Source organism: Amblyomma maculatum, chromosome 8 (genome assembly GCF_055883805.1).
Source record: "Amblyomma maculatum isolate TAMU_Amacu chromosome 8, ASM5588380v1, whole genome shotgun sequence".
In the NCBI taxonomy this organism is placed as follows: domain Eukaryota; kingdom Metazoa; phylum Arthropoda; class Arachnida; order Ixodida; family Ixodidae; genus Amblyomma; species Amblyomma maculatum.
The window spans coordinates 113824514-113844047 of NC_139351.1; the positions used below are offsets into that span (position 1 = coordinate 113824514).

The 19534-nt window shown below is 46.5% G+C and overlaps 1 long non-coding RNA gene across 1 annotated transcript; it reads left to right on the forward strand.

Annotated features, from left to right (window-relative positions):
* The first annotated feature begins 14319 nt into the window (after nucleotides 1-14319).
* Nucleotides 14320-19126, forward strand: LOC146182231 (uncharacterized). The gene is made up of 3 exons (XR_014700048.1): nucleotides 14320-14463; nucleotides 17731-17835; nucleotides 18742-19126. It is a non-coding gene; the product is annotated as an uncharacterized LOC146182231 (long non-coding RNA).
* Nucleotides 19127-19534: the final 408 nt, after the last annotated feature.

Consider the following 19534-nt stretch of genomic DNA (forward strand, 5'->3'; position numbering starts at 1 on the left):
ATAATTTCTGCGCTGAACATTATACTGAACGAAGAACTTCAGCCACTGCTTGTCCTTCTTGTGACGTATGTTTATTCCCTTTTTACTCACCACATGTTCGTGAAAACCTGCGTATACAGAAATGATATTTGGCGCTGAATACGAAGCCGCCTTGCGATTCTACCCGAAGTGTAACGCGAATTGTATTCTGCATTTTTATGAAAATACGTAATTTTCATGAAAATCAGACTAGGAAGAAGTTAAGACGTTATATCGACAGAGCATTAACGTCACATTTCACGGTTGCCATGATACATTCTCTTCGACGTTTTTTCTTTTTTTTTTATCTGTTATGGTTAAGCGAAGAAAATGGCTCTTCTTCACTGTGATACTTCAGCATACTCTAATCGAAATGGAAAATGCTCTTAAGTACACACAGGATAATCCTTAGCCATCGCCACCTTTTTAACGATAATGACTTCACGCGGATTGTCTGTGCAGGTGATGGCTTCATGAAGCAAGAAACCGATGCCGACCAGGTTCCCGACACTATCTTCAGCTTCGGTTGTAGCAAAAAACAGCAAAGCTCGCCATCATGACGAGCATCAAACAGTAGGCACGGTAGCCTTTGTCAAGCGTATTGGGGAACTGTGTACGGGCTGCTGGTTTCAATATTTTTCCCAGAGCGGGCAGTTGTTTCGTGCTGTCATTCACTTTGGCCCACGTGAAGTAGCCTTGAGAAATTCGACACATCGAAGAGCGGCCAGATCCAATCACGCTTGATGCAGGCTATTAGTCAGATCACGCACTTACACAATAATACGCAGTATAAACTAGCAGAAGTATCGCACTCCACTGTGTACAGAGTCGGTCACACTTGTCCCGAGCGCTTGAGCAGTCTGCGCCGGAGCTAATGAAGTGAAATATTTTCTAGGAATATTTGGACTTCGCGAAGAACTTGTGCTTCTGCTGTTTCAGGCCTTTTCTCCTCCCCGTGAGCGCAAGTAATATCAGTGCCAGTAGATGCTCCATATTGCCATATTGTCGCTTAATATCTACCGCATGAGATTGCGCCAGCACTGTAGGCAAGTTTTGGTTTGTTGGGTTTAACGTCCTCAGGCGACTAAGACTGCTAGAGACGCCGTAGTGGAGAGCTCCAGAATTTCAAAGATCTTTGGGTTTTTAACGTGCACTGACATCGCACAGCACACAGACGCCTAGCTTTTTCGCCTCCATCGAAAAGCAACCGCCAAAACCGGGATTCGATATCGCATGCTTGGGCACAGTATAGTCGAGCGCCCTACCATTGCACTACACTGGCGGGGGCTCTAGACACTTGTATTCGACTCTGCAGTTGAGGGAAACCTCTACTCATGTATTCCGCACATGCAGACATCAAAGGGACCGAAGTGACATATTCAAAGAAGACACTGCAGTCCCCGCAACGTCGCGAAGATGGAGATACAGCGTGGCACTCATCTGCGACAGGCGAAAGGATACCAGAGAGAAGCAGTGGGCTGCCATTAAGTTTGTGAGGTCAGGCTGTGTAATGCTGTAACATGAGCTATGACTAACATATTTACTGACAACAACAGATGTTTGAGATTAATGAATCACTGATCATCTGCGCAGGCTGTAACCTCACATGCTGATGTGAAAAGTGCGCTGTATTTGTACTGATTGGGATTCACAACCACGCATTTAATTTGTCCTGATGCTCCCGTAATTGTAGAGGTACTTGCTTTAGAGCCAGTTGGTTCATGCTATTCGCTGGAACAGCGAATAGAGGGATAGAGTTCCTCTTTTTCTAACACTCTTCTTTACTGTGATCGTATCCTTTCACCATTCCAATGAATTTGATGGGCACCAGATATGTTTCCTCCATGATCTTCCAGAATTCCAAGGCACGTCAGCAAATGGAAAGAGGGCAGCCCCCTTTCTCCGTGGGCCACCTGCACCAGATGAGCGCTGAGGTACTGCGAGGGAGCCCGTAAGGTGCCCAGCGCCTCGTCTTCTACACCTGAACCGTCAGGTAGGTTCAGACTGGTAGTTTCGTCCAGAAGGGAAAGAAAACTTTTCACAATGAAACCGAAAACGTAATGCAATATGCGAGAAGCAAACGTGGCATATTTGTAGAGCAAGTTGTATCATGGGGGGGGGGGGGGGGGGGGCAACAAAAATCATAATTTTGATAATGGCGGTCGGGAATGTATGGAGCCGTGTGCTGTAGTAGGCTGCAGTGGCTTCGTCAGTGGCGGAGAATCGGCGTTACACATTCGCGTATGAAGTGCTTTTTTTTCTGTAATTTGGCTGAAGTTTTGTGCGACAAACTGTATATACACGCGAGGAAGAATTAAACATTAAATCATGGTCAAATGCGAACAGAACTCGTGGCTCCGTCCGTAATGAAGGAAAAAACCCCTTTCAATTAATTTCGTATACCGAAGGCGCAATTAGAGCGTGCAAATTGCGAGAAAATTGAGAAATGCGGCAGTACGTTCGGAACGGCCGGGGTTGGTACACCACAAGAAATCATACGACATCGTTTTATTGCGAAAGCAATACTACTCTAGATTTCTAGCCTTCAGCTGCTCCGCTTCGATAGCCACATACGTATTACCCACGTGACGATGTGACGTCACACCCCACGTTACACTAGGGTGAAAGCTGGGCTACCAACTCAAGCGGTCGGCGTAGCGCGGCGGTAGCCACGTCTTATCCAAGTGACGCCGTGACGTCACACCACACGTGGCACAAAAGCGAGAGACTGGCTCCCAACTCAAGCGGTTGGCGTGGCGCGGTCGGAGCCGCGACTCAGTTGGCAGGAGCTGACAACTTGGGTCTCTCGTTTCACATGGGACGGTTATGTTAGAATCAGCCTGCTAGGGCCCTGGCATTCACGTTACCCCTATAGTACTAAGGTACGTTCACACGGGTTGATTAGAGCGGGGCTTTATATGTGGGCTGGGGAAGAAGAAAAAGAGAGGAGGAACGGTCGGTCACCCGCAGCTAATGCTTTCGCTCAATATTTGGTTCAGCTGCGTTGAGCCCTGGTAAATTTTCTAATGGCTTTCTTGCCTTGACTGTATTTATTTGCAGAATAGTGTTCTCTATACAACGTTAGCATGGTTTATGCCTGCTCCGGGGTGCTATTACGGGCTGTCCAAAGCAGCAGAAAGTGAGCAATATTTCGCGCTTCATCAGGAGCGGCAGCCTCCTTGTTTCTTGACACCTGCACGAAAAAGCAGGAAAGGATGACTACTCATTCCGCTTTTGCACCGTATCAGCTGTGAAAGGAGATTGTTCTTTACCTACAGCTATGCTTATATTGCGAAGTAGTATAGAAAACGATGTAGTGACTAGGGTAGGGTCATACATTCGCTCAGTGCAGGAACGCTGCCTTTGTTTTACCAACGGAATTTCTAGTTTAATGTTCTGCACTGTAGGACGATACTGAAAGAGTAACGGAGATGTCTAGTCCATCTTTCCATATCATATCTAGTACTCCCCGAATTCCAGCGCACCACGGCCGCCTATAATCTTCATCGTTTTCTGAAACAACGCCTCCTGCAAAGTAACAGGCAGCTTGGTAGCCATGTGAGCAAAGCTGCCGCTTGGCGGCCTCCCCCCTCCCCTTCACTAGTGCATCCTAAGCACCACGAGTCCCTCCATAGATGTAGAAGTTTGAAATCCTAAAGCCCTTTTTGGCGCATCTTCTTATTAGACCATTTTTGCATCAACGGTCACAATTCGTATTCTACCACCACGTGCAATCCAGATCGGTAGCAGTCACATCCGGAGTTCCTCAAGGCTCTGTTCTGGGACCCCTGTCATTTCTTATCTGTATTAACGATATTACTGCCAATATTAATTGTAGGATCACTCTTTGCTGACGACTGCATAATATACAGAGAAATAAGAAGCCACGAAGATCATGTCATTCTTAACAGGTCATTAGAAAAAATCGCTGAATGGTGCAATAACTGGCAGATGTCAATCAACACAAAGAAATCCGTAGCAGTGGCAGTAACCAGGAAAAAACAGCCTTCTAATTTCGTGTATAAAATGAATGACATTCCGCTTACCTTTGTTAACAAACACAAATATTTAGGTGTCACACTGACTTCAGATCTTAGATGGAACGAACACATTAGTAATATCACTGCTACAGCATTTCGCAAGTTATTTTTTCTTAGAATATGTGTTCGCCTAGCCCCTGCACAAACTAAACTTTTAGCTTATAAGACTTTTATTAGACCAGTACTAGAATATGCTAACACCGTTTGGTTTCCCCAGTCACTAACATTATGAGGCTTGAAAGAAGACAGCGTAAAGCACTAAGATTCATTCATAACAAACACAAGCGAACAGATTCACCAACCGAACTAGCTGTAATACCCGGGCTCGAAACGCTATCAGCAAGAGCAAAGTTGGCGCGATTAAAATTTTTATATCAGCTACTACATAACGCCTTTAACATCGACTTATCGCAGTATGTTTCATTATCACATAAGCGTGAGTTACGAAACCATCGCGCGTTCACGCTAACCGAATTTTCATGTCACAGTGATGCATTTAACCATTCTTTCTTCCCGTTGGCAACAAGCGAATGGAATTGCCTGCACTCATCTGTTACTAACGCTGACTCATTTTCAAGTTTTTGTTCCAAACTACAGGCCACGGTGTGAGCTGACATTATTCGGTTACAAATTTCGCTTTCTTTTTTCGCTCGCTTGTTTAACGCAGTCGACAGCCTGTTATCCCATTGTTTCGTTTTTGAACTTGTATGTGTTCTTTATTTGTGAGCTGTTTGTGCGAATTTGATAACACATTTTCAGTTTTTTGTGCTTTAAGAATTGCCTAATACTGTAGAGCTGCTTTATTTCTTGTCATCATCATTTTGTCGATATTATGAATGTAATATGCCCGCCTGCTATGGTCTCAACTAGAGACTGGCAGTATTGCAAATAAATAAAAAATTTAGCTTACTCCTTTTTCCCACCGTGAGGGCGAGCCGGAGGAATCGCTGATACTACTGAAAATGAAGACCTGGACTAACCTCAGGGGATTCCTTTCTTTTAAACCTAGGCCCTTGGTAATCACGCGCCCGATGAGGTTCACGGTGTGCATCGTGTGTTCTGCGAGTTTCTTCAGGGTCTCTCCGTTATAGCCGTGATCCAGGAGAAGTATGCTATTGGAGAAGCCTGAAGAGCAGAAAGGACAGGGTCTTGAGAGAGACACAGGACAAGTCGCTTACTTTGAATCTTTTTTTTTTTTTTTTGTGGCACGAAAGCATATTTTTACTGAGCGTGCGCGACTGGAACGTGTCTCATTTCAACGCCTGGAGCCCCTCCAGAACAGCAGACGACACCAGCACAACATTTTCAGCTTACGTGTCGTCGACGTTCGGCCCAGCGTACAAAGCATCCTCGTCCTCTTCTGACATCTCGGATACCTAACGTAATACTTGCCTCCGCGGAGAAACCGCGGTCGCAGTGCTTGCTAAACCGAGGAGCCGGAATAGTAGTGTTTAAGACGAGTGGCGTGAACAGTTTGTATAGGTGGTGCAGTGGAGGCTGGCAGGAGAGACAAGGACTGGATCTTGTGAGTCCCGTCACTAATTTGCACCAAGACGCAGTGGGGACCCTATTTACGGGGCTTAGTTTCTCGCACAAAGTTACACGGTGGGCCGGGGAGCCAAGTGATGACAAGAAAGCCAGACGGATAGTACGCATCTCGATGGTGATGATCATGGCGATGTTTTTGACCGCCTGAGACGGCCCAAAAACATCAGATACATCAAATATAAAACATCAAATAGATAAAAACATCAAAACCAGAAGAAAGGGCCCGAAACAAAATAGACGACTCATCGCACGCTAATGCCAATGACCACCGAGGAAAGCGATTTCTTTTTCAGAAAAAGCGCAAAAGAAAGGAGCTTTCTTATTGCCACGTTAATGAGGAAGAGGGATAGCACAGAGCCTAGCTCAATATTAAATTTTGAACGGTTATTGAAGCAGTCCTGCCCGATAAAACGTTTTAATGCGTAGCACTACTAGACATAATCACGGATTTCGTCAATGTCTGGCCGAAGACAATCGCTCTCTCTTCGTGAACTTGAAGTGGAGAAAGAGAAGTTCGCGAGGCGTGAGTCGCGCGGCTCAGCGTTGAGGAGGCGGAGCGGCAGTATCTCTCTCTCTCTCTCTCTCTCTCTCTCTCTCTCTCTCTCTCTCTCTCTCGCTCTCTCTCTTGCCTGCTCTGTCTGTCACTCCATGAACTTGAAAAGGTGAAAAGAAAGATGGCGACCTCCGCACAACGCGACTTAGCATTGAGGGGGCGGAGCAGCCCCACAGATGCACCCAGCGAGAGAGTGGGGAATCTCACAGCAGCGGATGGCGCGGTCATCACGGGACGGTGTTGTACAAGCGTGTGCTCTGAGCAGTCGTGTGTCAATTGCGCGTCCATCACTTCGCCATCTCTCTCCTCGCATCAATCACTCCTCAGCCTTCGTGGACAGGAGACGTGTACACGCGGTGCTCCCTGGACCTAGGCTCCAAGCCGCTAGCTACGCTGTGAAGCAGCTTGTACTTACATCCACGCATTACCTGCCGCTCGCCTTCAAGAACATTTCCCTGCTCTTGGATCACTTTTCTTCATCCTGGAGACCTTCTTTCACTGCTCGGAGTGTACCGATGCCAAAACTCTGGAACATCTGTTTTGCTCACGCCCTACGTTCTCCTGAAATCCCTATTTCTCCCTATGATCCCATCCCAGACCTTTCGGGTGCAGAGCACTGCATTCCAAAGACGGATGCAATACATTGCCCCTATTTTGTTCATGTGTAATAACAGCTGAAGACGGTTAGGGAAAGCTGGGGCTGCGCTGCGCGTTTGCTTCGCATAACAATTTATTAGGCCGGAAAATCTGGCACTGCGGCGCACGTTCCCCGTGCTTGATGTGCTTAAGTACAACAGTTCTGAAGACAGTGGGAACGGTAGCCTACTGATAAAGATATTGCAGCTAAGGGGCTCAAGATCCTAGATCACAAGCAGGAATAAGCACTCCTACGCACCTAGCTCGCATTTAACTGATGATGCAAATCGGCTATAATTTTTTTGACGTACCAACATGTTTTGTTCCCTACCCCGAGCATGTTGAGCCCGCTGAGGACCGCGTCGTTATTAAACGCCTTCGTGAGGTCTGTCCTAAGATTACCTTCGCGTCTTCAGTGTGCGAGCCCAGTATGTCATGCTTGGTTCAGACAATCACGTCCTATGCGTGCACAAGTGTTGTCTAAATCCGACATTCTCGCATAGCCGTAGGCTATTGTGCTTAATGAAGCCCACCACCCTCGTCTAGACGACGTCCTCCATCAATTTTCCTACGCATGGCGGTAGTTAAACTGCTCCAAGATTCTCTGGCCGCGGCAGCTTACCCGGCCTCGGTATGAATATATTTGCCGCCTTCCACTGTTCTCGAAGAGGGAATGTACTCTGTTAAGCAATGGCGTTATCGTCTATATTTTTAAGAATTTTATTCTTAACACCTACAGAGCCCGGCGTTGATTTAATTTTGAGCCTGAACCTCTCTGCCCACACCACTGCCTCCATGATGAGAACGTCTACGGCCTCTTTGGGTGCCCCACCGTACTCCGGGAGGAGGTGTGTTGGGTGTCCTCAATGTACGTCTCTATGGTCTTATCCATAAAATCTGCGCCGTCTCCCTCAAACACGTCTAGATTTGGCATGTCTAATCCTCGGTTGGGTTTCCAATTTTGTTGGGACCCGCAAATGCCGGAGCACAAGATTCATGCCTACCCCATTTCGTAGCACCTACTGCCCCAATTGTGTTCTCATTTTTTGAATGTGTATTCCTCAATTTCATTATTGTGTTTTGCAATCTTCTTCCTAACATTGCGGTTCCATTTCTGCTTCTTTAATTTCTTTTCCCTACTTCGCCTGGCCTCATATCTTTCCGGTATCTCGGGAGCATTTTCAGCTTCTAACGTCTGTGTCGTCTCCCATCTCGTGTTTCTTGAGCGCCTCATCCCACTCCCCTATGTTTTCGATTGTCCTATCTTAGCGTTCTAAAACGATCCCATTCTGTCGCATATGTGCTGCCGTGCTTTGAGCGTCCTGACGGCATATTGCAGCGCCAACACGATAACGAACTACGTTTTGCTCCGAACTGTAGCATTCGAAGCCTCTCGCGTTTTTAGAAATCAAAACGCACTATTATCGTAACTTTGTGCTGAGTATTACATTAGATTATTGCTTCGCAGGATACTGCATGCCGCGATGCGAATGTGCAAGGCTCAGTGCGCGAGTGTTTGTACTGTGCGGTAATTCTGCAACTGGCTGCAGGCGAAGAGAGGATTTGAAAAAACTTAACGTCATGGCTACGAATAGTCAGTCATTTTAAGCCACCGTAACTAATTTGTGCATGCCATGGATGCAAGCTAGCGCGACTTTGGAAAACCGAAGGCGCAGAGCGTGCTCTGTAGGCAGCTTTGTACGACTGAGCACACCGTCACTGAGGACTTCTATACGGTGAGCACGTCCCTTTCTCATGCCCAGGCGAGAGTGCCGGAGCCTCAACTGAGGAATGAGGAATAGATGCGGATCACTATCACAGTTTTGTTGTGGCCACAATGTTCAGGAAGTTGGACGGGACATCTACGTTTGGCACATATAACGGGTAAACCATGTCCGCTGCTTTGCGCTACAGGCTGAATTCTCCCATGGCTAAACTATGTTCTTGTAAAATAATGAAATTGAGGAATCCATCTCTAGCCCGCAAAGCTACATTGAGAGTATATAATTTCAAAGGGAACGCCTGAAGAGTGAAACGAGCATATATTTCGTGGATTTTCGTGGCTGGCGATACGTTCCTGAACCTAAGATTAACTGTGTAGTGAATGTAAAATAAAGCAACGCGGATGTAACGGTAATTACACGAATTCGAAATTAATGGCTTCGTAGTGGGCGTAGAAACGGTAGAAACGTAATTTCCAAAAATCCGGCTCATCTTTGCGTTCTCGGGTTATTTCCTGAACGATTTCCTGCTTATCGAGTAAAATAAAAAAGGACACCGTTGTTCCAGTAAACTAGCGGCAAGTTAGGGCAAATTTGAAACGGTAATAGGCCCGTAATAGGTAATATGAATAATTCCTCTATAATCCGGCAGAGAGTCGTACGACAGTGCCCTTCATGCTACTCACTTTTGGAAAGGTAATAGGCCCGTAATAGGAATAACTCCTCCCTAATGCGGCAGAGAAGCCTGCGTCCTGTTCGTCAGAGAAAGAACGCTATCGGAGACGACGGGACTAGGAAGAGGACACACACATATGCCCTCCTCTTCCTGATCCGTCGTCTGCTATAGCATTCTATAGGGAGAGGGGGGAGGGGGCATATCAGGCGTTGGGACCGGAAGCCTTGACGTGATGTTGTGAATAATGTGTGCGCGCAGGTAGAAGGCTTCGTTGCTGTATCTAGGAGTACGACGGAATTTCACTGCGTCCGAGCGGATGGAACCATTGCTCTTTCGGAGTCTGGGTGCCGCAGTCACGAAGTAACAGCCCGAGGGCAGGCCAATAGGAATTGCTGCACGAAAAAGAAGCGGTACTGCTAAGTGTAAAATACTATGGTTATGACATATTTCGCAGAATAACCACAGGAATATAAGATCCTCGAGGCCAGAGATGGACAGGGCTTTTTATTATTTTTATTATTGGTTTTTATTATTTGGCGATGACGTCACGGTAGCTTTAAGTCCGCGTGATGATAGGAGGGGGGCGGGGGACCTCAGACGTTGGGTCCGGAAGCCTTGGCGTGATGCTGTGAATGATGTGTGTGCGCAGGTAGAAGGCTTCGTTGCTGTATCTAGGAGTACGACGGAAGTCCACTGCGTTCGAGCGGATGGAACCATTGCTATTTCGGAGTCTGGGTGCAGCAGCCACCAAGTTACAGCCTGAGGGCAGGCCAACAGGAATGACTGCACGAAAAAGAAGCGGTATCGGTAAGTGCAAAATAGTATGGTTATAATACATTTCGCAGAATAACCACAGCAATATATTTTGGGATCATCGAGGCCAGAGATGGACAGGACTACCTCGCAATTCGTCCACGTTTGGCAGTCTTCACGCAGTATGGCTTTGCTGCTTACCTTATAGTTCTAAGGAAACCGAAGGAAATAGCAAAAAAAAAACAAAAAAAAAAAAACAAGGAGTAGTTGAGAACATCTGAATGATAGCTGCAAGCATTGGGGTGCAAGTTGGAATGATTTTCCATGACAAACATTTACACCTAAATGAACGGAACAGCATGCGGACCTCTTTGCCTGCTCTTCTGAAATGCATCATTGCTTTGTTATCCCTTTTGAGGACACCGAAAGCAGAGCATTCAGTTGGGGGCGTTGTCGTTTATATGCATATCTAAAGTTCAGCACACATAGCCGCAATCAACTGAATGGGCCGAGCAAAGAAAAACTCAATCCAAAGCCTTCCATAATGATTGCGTTGGTTGTGCTTCTACAATCCATACTGTTTGGAATCGGTGTGAAATGAGACATGACAGAGCTCACCCAGTTTTCTTTCCATCACAAATTTATCTTTTGTAAGGGGTTACACTGTTCGGCGGAGACTGCACAATGTGTCACTTGAAGGCGCACTGTGAAGCGTTGGACAAATAGTAACCATAGCAAACGTACTGTTACTAGTTCGGAGCTGAATAGAACCTCGGCATCCTGCTTCGCCGGTCAGAAAGCCACAAGCAACAGATTCGATCGCGGCAGACTCAAGGCTATTTTTTTAATCTCATACGATGCTATGTTAGGCGCGCGTTAATCTGGGAACCGCCCCGGCGGCCTAAAGAATATGGTTTTAAGCCACTGTAACATGGACTCCACGTAAGCATGGATTTGGCTAGTTGAATGTTCGAGATATGCTCTCCGCTTAACTTTGCCGACTTGACACATCTTTACCAAGGACTTGTAAACGGTGAGCACGTCATGTTTTCTTGTCCGCATGAGACTGCGACAGCCATCACTGACTGTTGGGGCATACATCAGTAATATGAATAATTGTAGCAGCTAGCTTTCCTGGTTGTGGTTTGGCCCAGTTGTGATATGTTCAAGAGGTGTGAAATGGCATCCAAGTTTTGTGTAGTACACACGGCGAACGAATGACTAGAAGTTCCAGGCTTAATTCTCTACGAAGACTGAATTGCGTTTACTTAAGGAACAGGTGCTGTCCAAACCTCGCGGCGCCAAGATGTGAGTATAAATGATATGCACACTTGAAAGAGACAATAGAGCTAGCACTTGCAATGTTTTCATGGCTTAAAAATATTTTTTGTTCGTCAGAACTTTGCAAAATAGTCAAATGTGACTGTATGCCTCAAGATTCAGACACTGATCTGAATTGAAACTTAGGCACAATGCGATGCAGGTAGGAGAATATTTAGGTCAGCTGTTTGTTTTCGGATCCGTAACTGAAATTCGGAGCTGGTGTCGCACCCTTCTTTCCAGTTCCCTTTCCTTCCATGTGTAGTTTTCCTTTGCGCTTGATTGTGCGTAAACATGGACTGCCTCCGCACAAGCGTGCTTCCGGAAATCTGGGTCCGCTTGCACGAAACGATCGTAAGACTGTTTTAGCTATGTCTTTGGCTTGTTGAATGTTCAAGGTATGTTCTCCACTCAGCTTTGCCGACTTAGCACATCCTTACCAACGCCTTCTAAACGGTGATCACGTCACTTTTTTTTTGTCCTCATGAGACTGCGACAGCTATACCTGGCGAATCTGTTACAGCACACATCAGGAATACAAATTATTGTAGGACCTAGCTGTCTTAGTTGTGGTGTGGTTTTAATCACAAAAAGGTAAACTAATCAAATGTACTGCCTTCGTCCAAAGTTTAGATCCCGGGGGCCTACTTCTGAGACATACTATGTGGCTCACAAAGTTTTACCATCTTTCCGAACTTGCTGAAGGCAAGAACATATTTCGTTTTACCCTCTGCAATGGCTAGGACTTCCATGATAGTTTTAAAAGCCATAATAAAAAGCTTAAACGCAAACCCTTTGGGCTTCAAAGTTTTGACAAAGGCTACGACTACACCACGCAGCAGCATTCATAAGTGGCTTATATCGATATGTAGCTACAAGGTTCAGAATCTGGTTTGAACATGGCTGTCCTACTGAGTCACATTTCTCAAGGCACTTGAACTTTAGGACTGTGCGATGCATCTGTTAGGTTCGCAGTGACTAGCGTGTTATTAAGGTTCATAAAAATTCTCAAATTTGGCAATTGATTGAGCAAGAGCAGTCGTCCTTACCACATCATTCCTTGGACCATATAGCGAAGACATCCCCGTTTTTTCCATTAAAAAATAACACACAGCAGCAACGGGCATCCGCCATTTGGATGTCCGGGGGCCGCGAGAAGAGGTAATGTGCGCAAAGGCACACCACCTCGCTTTGTCCACCACACACGGCGGTCGAGCGTACAGCCGAGCTTCAAACTGCGTTGTGAAGCAGCTTAACTGACGCTCGCCTTAAAGCGCATTTCCCTGCTCTTCGATTACGTTTCTTCATCCTGAAGATCGTCTTTCACTGCTCGGAACGTACCGATGCCAAAACTCTGGAGCATCCGTTTTGCTCACTCCCTACATTCTCCTGAAATCCCTCTTTCTCCCTAAGATCCCATCCTAGACCTTTCGGGTGCAAAGCACTGCATTCCAAAGACGGATGCAATACATTGCCCCTATTTCGTTGATGTGTAATAACAGCTGAAGACGGTTAAGGAAAGCTGGGGACGCGGCTGCGCTGCACGTTTGCTTCGCATAACAATTTATGAAGCCGGAAAGTCTGGCACTGCGGCGCAGGTTCCACCGTGCTCGATATGCTTAACTACAACAGTTACGAAGACAGCCGGAACGGTAGCCTACGGGTACATATATTACAGCTAAGTGACTCAAGCTCCTAGCTCAAAAGCAGGGATAAGAAGTGCTGGCACCAACCTCGCTTTTGCTTGATGCAAATCGGCTATAATGTTTTTGACGTACCAATAGGTTTTCTTCCCTACCCCGAGCACGTTGAGCCAGCTGAGGACCGCGTCGTTATTACACGCCTTCGTGAGGTCTGTCCTAAGATTACCTTCGCGTCTTCAGTGTGCGAGCCCAGTATGTCATGCTTGAGTCTGAGAATCACGTACTATGCGTGCACAAGTGTTGTCTAAACATGACAATCTCGCATAACCAAAGGCTATTCTGCTCCATGAAGCCCACCAACCTCGTCTGGACGACGTACTCCATTAATTGTCCTACGCATGGCGGTAGTGAAACTGGTCTAAGATGCTCTGGCTGCGGCGGCCTACCCGACCTTCGTATGAATATGATATTTGCCGCCTTCGACTGTTCTCGAAGAGGGCATGCACTATGTTTGTTATGCAATCGAGTTATCGTCTAGATTTCTAAGCATTTTATTCGGAACACCTACAGAGCTGATTTAGTTTCGAGCCTGGCCCTCTGTGCCCACACCTCTGCCTCCGTGATGAAAGGATCTACGGCCTCTTTCGGTGCCCGACCGTACTCCGGGAGAATCTGTTTTAGGTCTCCTCAATGTAGGTCTTTATGGTATTACCCATAAAATCTTCGCCGTCTCCCTCAAACACGTGTGTAGATTTGGCATGTCTAATCCTCGGTTGCGTTCCCAATATTGTTGCGACCAGAAAATGCCGGAGCACGATCCACGTCCTAGAGAGATTCATGCCTCCCCCATTTCGTTGCACCCACTGCCCCAACGCCGCTCTCGTACTTTGAATGTGTATTCCTCAATTTCATTATTGTGTTTTGCAATCTTCTTCCTAAAAATGCGGTTCCATTTCTGCTTCTTTAATTTCTTTTCCATACTTCGTCTGGCCTCCTATGTGTAAAGAAGCCGACTTTCCGGTATCTCGGGAGCATTCTCCTCTTCTAACGTGTGTGTCGTCTCCCCTCTCGTGTTTCTTGAGTGCCTCGTCCAACTCCCCTATAATTCGAGTGTCCTTTCTCCGAGTTCTAAAACGATCCCATTGTGTCGAAGATGTGCAGACGCGCTTTGGGCATCTTGGCATCATATTTCAGCGCCAATACGATAACGAACCGATCGCTACCACAGTTTTTCTCCGAACTGTATTATTCAAAGCCATTCGCGTTTTTGGAAAGCAAAACGCATTATTATCGTAACTTTGAGCTGAGTATTACATTATCTTACTGCTTAGCAGGATACTGCATGCCGCGATGCTAATGTGCCAGGCTCCGTGCGTGAGTTTTTGTAAACATTTGACGTCATGGCTATCAATAATCAGTCATTTTAAGCCACCGTAACCTACTTGTGCAGGTCATGGATTCAAGATAGCGCGACGTTGGATGACTGGAGGCGAAGAGCGTGTTCTGTAGGCAGCTTTGTACGACTGACCACACCGTCACCGAGGACTTCTATATGGTGAGCACGTCCCTTTCTCATGCCCAGGCGAGAGTACCCGGAACCTCAACTTAGGAATGCGGAACACTGTCACAGTTTTCTTGTGGCCACGATGTTCAGGAAGTGGGACGGGACATCCACGTTTGGTATATATAACGGGCAAACCATTTCCGCTGCTTTGCGCTACGGGCTGATTTCTCCCATGGCTAAACTGTGTCTCTGTAAAATATTGATTTTGAGGGATTCATCTCAAACTCGAAAAGCTACATTGCGAGGATATGGTTTCAAAAGGAACGCCTGAAGAGTGAAACGAGCATATATTTCGTGCATTGTCGTGACTGGCGATACGTTCTCGAATCTAAGGTGAACGTTGTAGTGAAAGTAAAATAAAGCAACGCGGATGTAACGGTAACTGTACGAATGCGGAACGAAAAGCTTCGTAGTGGGAATATACTGGCATGTGACTTAATGATAAACTGGTTGGAACATGGCTATCCTGCAGTATGTACATTATGTAAGGTTCCTGCAACTGCGAGATTTTCCGTCACAATCCGCTATTCCTGCTTGTTCAGAGCTCCATAATTTAAAGCTGCAGCTGCTGTCGCACCTGGTCTTCTGGTTCTCATTCTTCGTGCATGTAATTTTGGTGCGCGCTGATTTTTAGAAATCGACCGCCTCCTCCCATGCGTAAAAAGCCCCTTCCGGTAAAAGTCTATTTTTAAGAAATCCAGGTCATCTTTGTGTTCTCCGGTTATTTTCTGAAAGATTGCTTGCTTACAGAGTAAAAAAAAAAAAAAAAATCACAGTTACTCCAGTAAACTAGCGGCAAGTTAGGGTGAATTTTCGACAGTGCCGTTCATGCTACTCAATTTTGGATAGGTAATAAGAATAATTCCTTCATAATCCGGCAGAGTCCTACGTCCTTTCCGTCAGAGAAAGAACGCTATAGCAGGCGACAGACCAGCAAGAAGAGGGCATACATATGCCTTCCTCTTCCTGGGCCGTCGTCTGCTATAGCGTTCTTCCTCTGACAATAACTACCTCACCCAGCAACACACCCTGTCCAAAGTAAAAGAAAAGGAAAGAAGGTCTGGGCGTTCTTCTCCGTATACAAGGAAGGAAGTAGCAGCAACGGGCATCCGCCCTTTGGATGCCCGGGGGACAGCGAGAGGAGATGCTGTGCCTAAAAGGCACACCACCTCGCCTTGTCCACCACACACGGCGGCCGAGTGTACAGTCGAGCCTCCAATTGCCCGAAGCGACCTGTGCCGGAATCCCAGTCCCCACACCGCAGCGATCACTGGCACAAGCAGTGCAGGCGCTGGGATTCGAACACGGGTCTTCGCGAGTGCGAGCTCAGCACGTTACCCACTCGGCTACCGTGTGGCACGGCTTTTTCGTGCCGCATGCATATGCCGATGCGAGACGAAGGAAGTAGGCCGAAAGAAACATAGCGTCGTGCCACGGTTACGCTCTCACCCTCTCTGATTACCGTAGATGATAAGAGCAGGTTCTGGTTGCAATGATATCTGGTGCGGCCGCTGCAACGCTGCCTACGCTTGCATGTAGCCAAAGCCTATAGCTTTATCATCCTATTGGTAACGGGAGGGTACAGAACAGCGTCGCTTTGCACTGTGATGCAGATAGTGCGGCATTGACGACGAGCAACGTCTTCCTTCCTTACCACGAAAGAAATGAATGCGGATTGCGAACGTATTCATGTGTAGCGCACCGTATATCCGCTGTGACCGAAGCGCAAAGGGATGTAGAAAACGATGGCGCATTGCAAGGAGCACATTGAGGTATGAATAGGCATGTAGTGTGAAGACAGCCTATTACTTAGGATGTACTGGCGTGGTTACACATCAAAAATGGTGCGCAAACTGCAGTGACAGCGCATTGTTACAGTTCACGAAGCGCTGTTCTTTGATGCGGCAAAAACACCCGCCAACCATACATGTAACATAATTGTAAGATTTCCCGTATTTACATTGAAGACCTGCTGAGGACAGTATGCATACGAAGTGGGAACTGCATTACGAACAATAAGAGTTACCACAGTGAATGATCATTCGTTGCATTCTCAGTCGACGTATATGAGCATAATAACGTCCTATGCGTGCAGAAGTGTTCTCTAAACACGACAATCTCGCACTGCGAAAGGCCATTCCGCTCGATGAAGCCCACCAACCTCGTCTGGACGGCATGCTCCATCAATTCTCCTACGCATGGTGATAGTGAAACTGGTGTACGATTCTGGCTGCAGCGGCCTACCCGGCCTTCGTATGAATATGATATTTGCCGCCTACCACTGTTTTCGAAGAGGGCACGTACTCTGTTATGCAATGAAGTTAGCGTCTAGATTTGTGAGCATTTTATTCGTAACACCTACAAAGCCCGGTGCTGATTTAGTTTTGAGTCTCACCCTCTCTGCCCACACCTCTGCCTCCGTGATGAAAGCGTCTACGGCCTTTATGGGTGTCCCACCGTACTCCGGGAGGAGGTGTGTTGGTTGTCCTCAATGTATGTCATTATAATCTTATCCATAAAATCTTCACTGTCTCCCTCAAACACGCGTCTAGATTTGGCATGTCTAATCCTCAGTTGCGTTTCCAATTTTGTTGGGACCAGCAAATGCTTCTCCCATTTCGTTGCACCTACTGCCCCAATTCCGTTCTCGTACTTTTAATGTGTATTCCTGAGTTTCATTATTGGGTTTTGCAATCTTCTTCGTAACATTGCAGTTCAATTTTTGCTTCTTTAATTTCTTTTCCATACTTCGCCTGCCCTCCTACATGTGAAGCAGCCGACTTTCCGCTATCTCGTGAGCATTCTCCTCTTCTAACGTTTGTGTCGTCTCCCCTCTCGTGGCTCTTGAGCGCCTCATCCCACTCCCCTATGTTTTCGATTGTCCTATCTTAGCGTTCTAAAACGATCCCATTCTGTCGCATATGTGCTAACGTGCTTTGAGCGTCCTGACGGCATATTGCGGCGCCAATACGATAACGAACTAAGTTTTGCTCCGAACTGTACCACTCGAAGCCTCTCGCGTTTTTGGAAAGCAAAACGCACAATTATCGCAACTTTGAGCTGAGTATTACATTCGTTTACTGCTTCGCAGGATACTGCATGCCGCGATGCGAATGTGTGAAGCTTATAGCGTGAGTTTTTCTATCGTGCGGTAATTCTGTAGCTGACTCCAGGCGAAAGGGAGGATTTATTGCAAAAATTTGACGTCATGGCTACCAATAATCAGTCATTTTAAGCCACCGCAACTAATTTGTGCAGGTCATGGATGCAAGCTAGCTGGACTTTGGATGACTGAAGGCGCAGAGCGTGTTATTCAGGCAGCTTTGTACGACTGAGCACACCGTCACCGAGGACTTCTATATGGTGATCACGTCCCTTTCTCATGCCCAGGCGAGAGTGCTGCAGCCTCAACTGAGGAATACGGAACACTGTCACAGTTGTGCTGTGGCCACGATGTTCAGGAAGTTGGACGGGACATCCACGTTTGGTATATGCAACGGGCAAACCGTTTCCGCTGCTTTGCGCTACGGGCTGAATTTTCCGATAGCTAAACTGTGTCTTTGTAAAGTATTGGTCTTGCGGAATCCATCTCAAACTCGCAAAGTTACATTGCGAGGATATAGTTTGAAAAGGAGCGCCTGAAGAGTGAAACGAGCATACATTTCATGCATTGTCGTGGCTGGCAATACGCTCTCCAACCAAACCCAAGATGAGGTTTGTAGTGCAGGTAAAATAAACCAACCCGGATGTAACTGTAATATAGCAATACTAAACGAAAGGCTTCGTAGTGGGCATCTACCGACATGTGGCTATTCTGCAGTATGCACATTATTTAAGGTTCCGGGAATTACGAGATTTTACGTCACAATCCGCTATTGACCTGCAGGTGCAGTAGCCGCATTGAAATGTCGGATCAGAGTGACGTAATCGCGAGATATAAACTTGATAAACTTCGCAGCAGTGGCGGCGAGGGCAAGGATGAGAAAAATTATTGCTTTATTTTTCCAGATACCCCCCCCCTCGGGCCATTGCTTGCAGGGTGTTCAGCTGACGAATCCGCGCTGGTTTCTGCCCACAGTTAGTTGTGTGAAGAGTAATACGGTATCTAGTGCAAGGTAAAGATTTTCAACTGAAGTCAGCAGCGTAGCAGTTACATATTCCCGGACCGCCGGAACCTTGGCTCATAGGCATTGTATAAGCGGCTCTTTCTTCTACTTGTCTCTGCAGTCCACAAAGCACATTACTATACTTTTTAATTTTTATTTTCAGAACGACACATCCCGTGACTGCAATGGCTGCAGGAGTGGGAAGCAGAGTTTTGCAGGAGTAGCAGCCTACACAGAACTGGTAGAACGCTTTGAGGAAGCTCAAAAAGCTCCTGGTAAGTTATAGTTTCGTGCATTTGTCATCAGTGTGATATGTGTGGACATAAAAATAAACATTGTAAAGTGTCGCTTATTATAAAAGAGATGAAATTTTGAGATTTCAGGAATGTAGTAAGACAACAAGCAATTATTCTACTAATGTTTGCTAGCTAGAATGCCACTAAGTGTATCTCCAAATCATTTGCAACTTTGATGAAGAAATTAAAACGATTTCTTGATTTTTTTAATTGATTGTACCCTTTCTTACTCGACGACTCTGCATGGTTTGGTCTCATGGAAATACCGAATAGTCAACGCACCATTGCTGTGCTACATGCCATAAACAAGCAATGAATAGAGCCCATGAAAAAGTATGTCTACATATTGGGGGGCTTCTGATAATAGAGGTGGCCAGCACACTTTTCTACAGCGTTATGCAACTCCAGTAAGACGGACATCCATCAGAAGGACATATCGGTCCTTCGTAACGGACATCCAGATATTAGCATCAGCTCATTGTTGTGAGGTTCACGCAATACTGTTAGCTACGAAGCAATCCATTATCCCTATTCCGGGGGTCCCTTAGCGGCAACCACCTGAGCTGTAGTGTGGCTAGCACGCATGCACTCCACTAATGGACACGGTCCGTGTGCGTCGCATGCGCGCGTGTGATCGGCACAATTAACACGCGTCGCGTG